General features: G+C 38.2%; 1 pseudogene; it reads right to left on the bottom strand.

Moving 5' to 3' along the window:
* Positions 1-4,299: 4,299 nt before the first annotated feature.
* LOC132521552 (HAUS augmin-like complex subunit 6) lies at positions 4,300-7,191 on the bottom strand (annotated as a pseudogene).
* Between the last annotated feature and the right edge of the window lie 316 nt (positions 7,192-7,507).

Here is a 7,507-nt window from a genome sequence, read left to right as displayed (position 1 = left end):
TTCTGAAGGATTCTTTTTTTTTTTTGATACTGAATATTTATTCAAGACTAGTATGCAAAACATTTACAAACAGTCCCATGGAGGACTCACAAATATTTTAAATTCAGGATGTGGATTTAACATTCACAGTGCATAAGGCGAAAGGTGTATCAACTATGTATCTGCAACTTCATGTGAAAGAGAATTTTACTTTAGCAAATACTTCCTTTACATAGAGGAAAATGTCCTTAAACATATCTACTTTAATTTTAGTATACTCAGAGTAGGGAAAAAACAGTGTTTCCTTTTATACAGGTCTCAAGAATTAAATAAAATTGACTCCATAGATCATGGTTAAGAAACACATGGTAAAGAATGGTTTCAAAATACTTATATTTTTGTTTTCAATTAAACTCCCCCAAATTGATTTTCTTTAACAACAAAGAGTCTTTATTCCACTTGATAACATTTTTCATGTTAAGCGATATTATATGCTTGTCCTCTTTAAACATTTAAAACAATTAGGACATAGAGGCATTATCTAAAGTTTCAAACTGATAGAGAAGTCAGTTTACACACCTTCGTCTTATGAATAGTGAATAAAACAAGGTACATTCTGCTGTGAATGTAATGAGAAAAAGTACTCTTAGCAATAAAGTAGCCCTCTTTACCATTACTTTAATTCCATCACACAGAAGGCAAAGAAAACAATTCCAATACTTCAATATCTGCTAAGGATGATCTATGGCCCTTGGAGTATATGTACGCGTGGACACACCCCACATGCACATCTACGTTAAGTATGTCTGTCTGTATGTATTTAATCAATACAACTGGAGGAATTACATACAACCATGAAAAAATACAATAAAAGCAATAAGTGAAAAATACTAAGTGAATAAAAGTTAACATAAGCCATAGGAGATTTCAGAGAAGGGACAGGCCCATGGATAAGAGATTAAGACTTCAAGGTGAAAGTGACATTTGTTCTGAACCCTAAAGGACAACTATAACTGTGAAAAGCTGGGAGATAAAGGTAGGATATTCCAGCTTCAGAACTGTGAATTAAGATTTTTAAAGACGCATGCTCACCAAAGCATTTCCGGAAGAAAAAATGGAAGAGCATAAGCGGAAGGGGGAAAAGAGGAATCTATGGAGGAGACCTTATATGCCTTAACTTTGAACTGTATTCTGGAATTACCAATGAACTATTAATGGAATTTTAAACCAAGAAGTGATATGATCAAAGCAGTCCCTTAAGGTCAAAAGGCAGGTATGCAGGCAATACTGGATAAGGAAGAGGCTGAAGGTAGTAAGTCATAATCAGAATGGTTTAGGAGAAAGTGACAAGATTTAATATACTTTTGTTTATACTACTGGCATACAAAGGACAGGGAAGAATGCCAAAAACTCTCAGCCTATCACAGGTATGACTCACTTAACAACAATGTGGTTTTTGTAAATCCATTAATACCCAGAGATACTTTGATCTTTTGATTCTCAGTAATTCAGGGCCCACACTTATTGGTGAACTTCAGCTTCCTTATCAGAGGGCTAAGATCTCTAAAGCAGTATGTATGTAATAGTGTACTTAGCTTCTGTAAGATACCCCAGGGCTAAATGTGAATCTGTATCCCCTAGCAGTAGCTCTCAAGCTTTTTACTGAGCCTAAGAATTACCAGGGAAGCTATGTAAAATGCAGATTTCTAATCCTCATTTTAGACCTACAGAATATATGTTTTTTTAAGAGGTATCCCAGGTAATTCCTCAAGTCCACCTTAGACAAGTCATTTAAGCTCCCTAGCTTTGCTACCATTACCTGTAAAATAGGTACGATACCACTGTCTTACAGAGGTATGAGAATTAAATGATATAATATGTATTATTAAGTATCCAGGAATAGCCCTGGCACTTTGTAGATGCTAATATGATAGCTCTACCTTCTCCTTTACATGTTAATTTTGGATTTACTGACACTGGGTTTCTTAAGACTAGAGGATAGTTTCCCAGTAGACTTACAGAGTCCCTATTTGTTCTATTAACTAATAAAAGAATATGGCACCTTAGGAGAAGCATTTCTCTTCCTCTTTCTTTTCTGCTGCAAATAAGGTAGTTATATGTGCTTTTCTTCTGTCTTTTCTTACAAAAAAAGACTGGCCTTCAAACTTGGATCAAACAAGCAACACAGAGAAAGTAAGCCAAAATGAGTGAAGAAAGATGAACTGTTAGGCCCATCCACTTCCAGAACTCCTCCCTTCAACTTTTCTCCTCTTCTTGCCAGTTTCCTGGCAAATTGAACAAGGTTGTGATGGTTAAGAGTTGGGGCTAGACACAGGGGTGCTGTAGGTGCTATCACCCTTCCAGCATGTGCTTAACCTCCTGGTTTGCAGAGGGCAATGGCATGTATTCACTTGGATGCTAAAGACAAGCCCTTTTCTTGGCCAGGGGGTCTGACTACATGAGGCAGGACACTGTACAAGAGGCCTCACATCTGACTCTCACTTAGAGTCCAGAAGGCCCACTCCTTCAGCCATATCCTACATCCTGGCCTTTTAGTTACTTCTAGGAGGTCTTGTTGGTATATTAAGAAAGGAAAATAGGGTCAAATCCTAGCTTCACCACTGACTTAGCTGTGTAACACTGAACAAGTTATTTAAGCCCAAATTCAATTTTCTCAAGTTAATCTGAAGCTGTTCTGTAGGCAGTGGGTAACCGATGGTTTTTGAGGAGGAAGGTAACAAACAAAATTAGCTCCCTTAACCTGCTGTATAGCACAGGGAGCTCAGCTCAGAGCTCTGTGATGGCCCAGTTGGGTGGGATGGCGGGGGGGGGGGGGTCCAAGAGGGAGGGGATGTGTGTATGTCCACGGCTGATTCACTTCACCGTGCAGCAGAAACCAACACAACATTGCAAAGCAACTATACTCCAATAAAAAATTTTAAAAAAAAATAGCTCCCTTCTCCCAAAACAGTGCCCCTCCAAAAAAAAACCAAACACAGACTAATTTTTTAATTTACATTTTTTTCTGTTAAAATAAAAAACTAGAGTTAAATTCTCAAAGTCTAAATTAGACTAAATATAAAACTGCTATACAACCCACTGAAAGGATTTATAGTTAGCATCCCTCAAAAGTATCTAGTCATCTTCCACCTTTTTCCTTTTTCCTAAATTCATTCTGCTCCAGTCTTCACTATCATCACATGCACTTTATTCCATCAAACATCATTTTTCAGGATCAACCTACCTGAATAATCATTAAGCCTCTTTAGAGCTTTCCCAAACTTAAATTTTGTCATTTTGATTATACACCCCAAAGCATTACTTTCCTCACTTTTTTTGTTTAGTACCAGAATGTTCTAAAAAGAAACAATAAACGTTGTTTATTTCCCTAAAAAGAAAGATCAGTATATCCAATGGCTATTAAGTTAACCACTTAATAAAACACATCAAAAACTACTCATCCTTATGTTAATTAACTTAAACTAGAACATAATGAATTAGTTAACCTAATACTTTGCCATTTATTTCATGCTTACAAGATTACGCACAACCTAAGTGTCCATCATCGGATGAATGGATAAAGAAGATGTGGCACATATATACAATGGAATATTACTCAGCCATAAAAAGAAACAAAATTGAGCTACTTGTAATCAGGTGGATAGACCTAGAGTCTGTCATACAGAGTGAAGTAAGTCAGAAAGAGAAAGACAAATACCGTATGCTAACACATATATATGGAATTTAAGAAAAAAAAAATGTCACGAAGAACTTAGGGGTAAGACAGGAATAAAGACACAGACCTACTAGAGAATGGACTTGAGGATACGGGGAGGGGGAAGGGTAAGCTGTGACAAAGCGAGAGAGTGGCATGGATATATATACACTACCAAACGTAAAACAGATAGCTAGTGGGAAGCAGCCACATAGCACAGGGAGATCAGCTCGGTGCTTTGTGACCACCTGGAGGGGAGGGATAGGGAGGGTGGGAGGGAGGGAGATGCAAGAGGGAAGAGATATGGGAACATATGTATATGTATAACTGATTCACTTTATTATAAAGCAGAAACTAACAACAACAACAATCAAAATGGCTTCTCGTAACTTGTTTGCTTTCGAAATACTTCACATTTCAACCCCATATCCATACAAAGAGAGAAAATCCAAACATACTCTCCTTACCTAAAATCAGCAGAGAAGGCTAAAAAGCATTATTTAGGACTTTTTTAGACCTTGAAAAACAGTTACACTCCCAATGTGTATTTAAATTACAAATCAGTTTTTATCCCGTGACACTGCTTCAACTTAAGTTCATCATAGTTAAACTGACTGGGCTACTGCTTCATCTTTCAAGTCAGATGGAGATTCTTTTGCATCAAGGCTCTTATTCAAGATTTCTTCTTCAGCAAAACTGACTGTTAAATTAGGTAGAAGTTCTCCAAGACTACATGGTATTGTGGTTCTCAATCTTTGTTCCACTGGAGAAAACCTAATTAGTGGTGAAAGAGACCGTTTTCTTTCACTAAGGGACATGCGTGAAGATGGTTTTGTATAGTCAGTGTGCAAATCATGAGTGCCCAAACAGTTAAGCATATCATCAGTTTGCATGTACTGGGAAGTAAGGCTCAATTCAGGTTTGTCTTTCAACTGTTTCAGGATTAGAGAGGCAAATTACTTCCCTTTGCTTGGACAGAGATTTCTTCAGAGCTTCATATCCACTGCAAGTAGCCTGTAAATTAAAGTCTGATTCTGGAGTAGTTTGTCTTCCTTCCACAACATCTTCTGGGAAAATGCCACTGTGCATAGGACTATTTGCTTCCAGTTTAAAATTGGCCTCTGTACTACTGGTGCTATTAAGACTTAAGTGACCAACTTCTTCTGGAAGAATTTCATGTAATATGTCAAAATCACTATCTTTGAAACTGGAACTAATTCCACTTGATACCTGAAAAGAGTTCCATAACATACTTTTATGCATGGAAAGATCTCTGTAAAAAAGCTTTCGAGTCTGATATTTTAATATACTATTCTTCACTGCTACCTATCACATCTCTCCTATTGCCTACAGCAGGGGAGAATGTCTCTATTTGGCTAGTTTCTAAAAGCTTGTTCTGTAAAGCTGTACATTCCAAATCTTGCTTACAAATTATGTCCTTATTTAACAAATGTGACAGATTTTGTTTTGTTGGTTCACCTATGTAACTGGTCACCACAGGTTTCTGAAGCACACACTTAAGGCAATCTGAAACAACTTTCTCTTCAGGCAAATGAGAATGGCTAGAATCGGACACAGTGGCTGCTGAGAAAAAACTGGCCCTGTTAAACTCTTTTTGATTATGCACCACAGGTAAGGATTCTGGCAACACTTCTCTATGTTCAGTATCCATCTGAATTGGTTCTGTACTTCTGTTTTCTTCTATTTTAACAGCTTTTCTCCATGAGCTCCTAATATCACTTATCAAGTTTTCTGGACTTCAAGGAACTTGATTCCTTGTTAAGAACAGGTTAGAAACTAGAGAGTCAATTAGTTCCTCTAACATTACTTCTTTTCCTTTAGAAGGTTGTGGTGAATCAGATAAAACTGCCCTTGCAACCTCTTCTACCAGATGATCTTGCTATTTTTGGAACGGATCACTTTTTTAGCTGGCAGAGACCCTCCAAATGCACTACTCTTTGCAATATGTGATGATGAAGAGTCTTCCACTTCAAATTCTGGTGTTTTCTTAGAAACTGTTTCATTTTTCTCTCTAGAAGATGTCAACTTCCTGTCCTTTTCAAGTAGTGTAACACTGTTTCTATCTGATGGTGAAATGAGCTGTAACAGGAAAGAAGCAGGGCTCTTGGCTAGATCACATTTAGTTTCCAGCGTATCACTTGCCCTTCTTGCAATCATTTTCCTGGATATGTTGCTTAGGTGTATCTGGAAGTGAAGCAGGGTACTGCAAAAGAATACTCTTCGCGTATGCTTCTTCTGAGGCAGGATCAAACGAAAGGGGAGACACAGGTGGTAAAAGATCCACAGCTGGAGTCCAACCTTTAATTAGACTGAAAGGAGACAGGCCGAGAAATTCTTTCCAAATTTTATGCCATTCTTCTTGTTTTTTCAACAATAGAATGTCTTATAGTTGTGAGATCTTCTTTTATTTTATACCTCATATGTTTCAGATCTGACAGTCTTTCTCTCTGAAATTTGGTCTCTTTTTCAAGGAAGTGAAGGTCTATTGTCAGTCTTGCTTGGTCAGCCTGACAATGTTCACATTTCATTACTTTCAAGACTTCATTTAATAACTGAATAACTGTTAAGAGATTCAATTTTCCAGCCTCATAAACATTTCCTATGTGCAACTGACACATTTTTTTCTCAATTTTGTCAGGTAAGAGCCTTGGAATATTGATAGCAACATTAGTTCCATCTAAAGTATACTGGTTAACAAGACTAAGGACTGAACTAACAACTTCTCTCTCTTTTTCCAAAAACATGCATGTTTCATTCACTGAAGCCCACAAAGACCGAACCTTTTGAATTTTCTCTTGTATATTACTTTGGTCATCATAGGGTTCCATTTTTTTAATTTGGTTTTGCTGTCCTATACATTCTGATCTCAAATTTCGTGCTTGTTTAACTGACAATTGTGCATTTTCCTGGCATTTTCAGGTAACACAATCTTCTCTCTGCAAAATTTGTAAAAATCTGTTACGTGCTACATGGCATCTGGCAATGCACTTGTGCAAATCTTGTGGCTTTACATTAAATGTCTCTGTAAAATGTACAGAATTTTTAGAATGGGTTTTTATATTTTTTATTGCAACAAATCTTGCAGAGTGATACATCAAATGAATAAACTTAGGACCACCAGAAGAAAGAAATAGTGAACCCACAACTGGAGGAAAGCTACTTCCACATTCAGCAGAAATCTTTTTTAACCATTCACAGCAATGTTTTCGGAATTCAGTATCACTTTTTTGGTCAAATGGAGGCCAACAAAGTTTGAACACTTCTTTACTGAGAGACTGGTCAAGCGTTTGAAACAAAAAATAAGAAACTATTTGAAAGGCCTCATGGTTCAACTTGTCAAACATGTTCACTCCGAGGTGCGTGTGCGACACCATCTTTCCACAGGCTACGGTCGCCGAGCCCAGCTCGAAGCCGAGTGCCTGCAGATACATCCAGAGATGCTCCTTCTCCAAAGTGGTGACCCAGGCCGAACTCATCTTCGTGGTAGGCAGGGACCGGCAAAGGAAGAAAGCGCAGGGTCCAGCGACCAAAAGGGCCCCTCAGGCTTTTTCCCTACAGGCAGCCTGACGTGACTGCGACCCCTCCATTGCCACTGCCTGATCCTCTCTCACCTGGAACCATTTCTCCTCAAACGGCCTCAAATGCCTCAAGTGGCCTGAGACTCTAAAGTCTCAGGGAAATAGAGCCTCTAAGCGTAGTACGGAACAGCAGTCAAAGGGAAGTCCTGAAGGATTCTTTATAAGCTGGTAGCAGTATTAGCCCCCAGGAAAAGGAACTGGAGGGCTAGAGGGG

This window comes from Lagenorhynchus albirostris, chromosome 6 (assembly GCF_949774975.1).
Source record: "Lagenorhynchus albirostris chromosome 6, mLagAlb1.1, whole genome shotgun sequence".
NCBI classification, from domain to species: Eukaryota; Metazoa; Chordata; class Mammalia; order Artiodactyla; family Delphinidae; genus Lagenorhynchus; species Lagenorhynchus albirostris.
The sequence above is the reverse complement of the archived record's forward strand: the minus strand, read 5'-3'. Positions and strand labels throughout refer to the sequence as shown.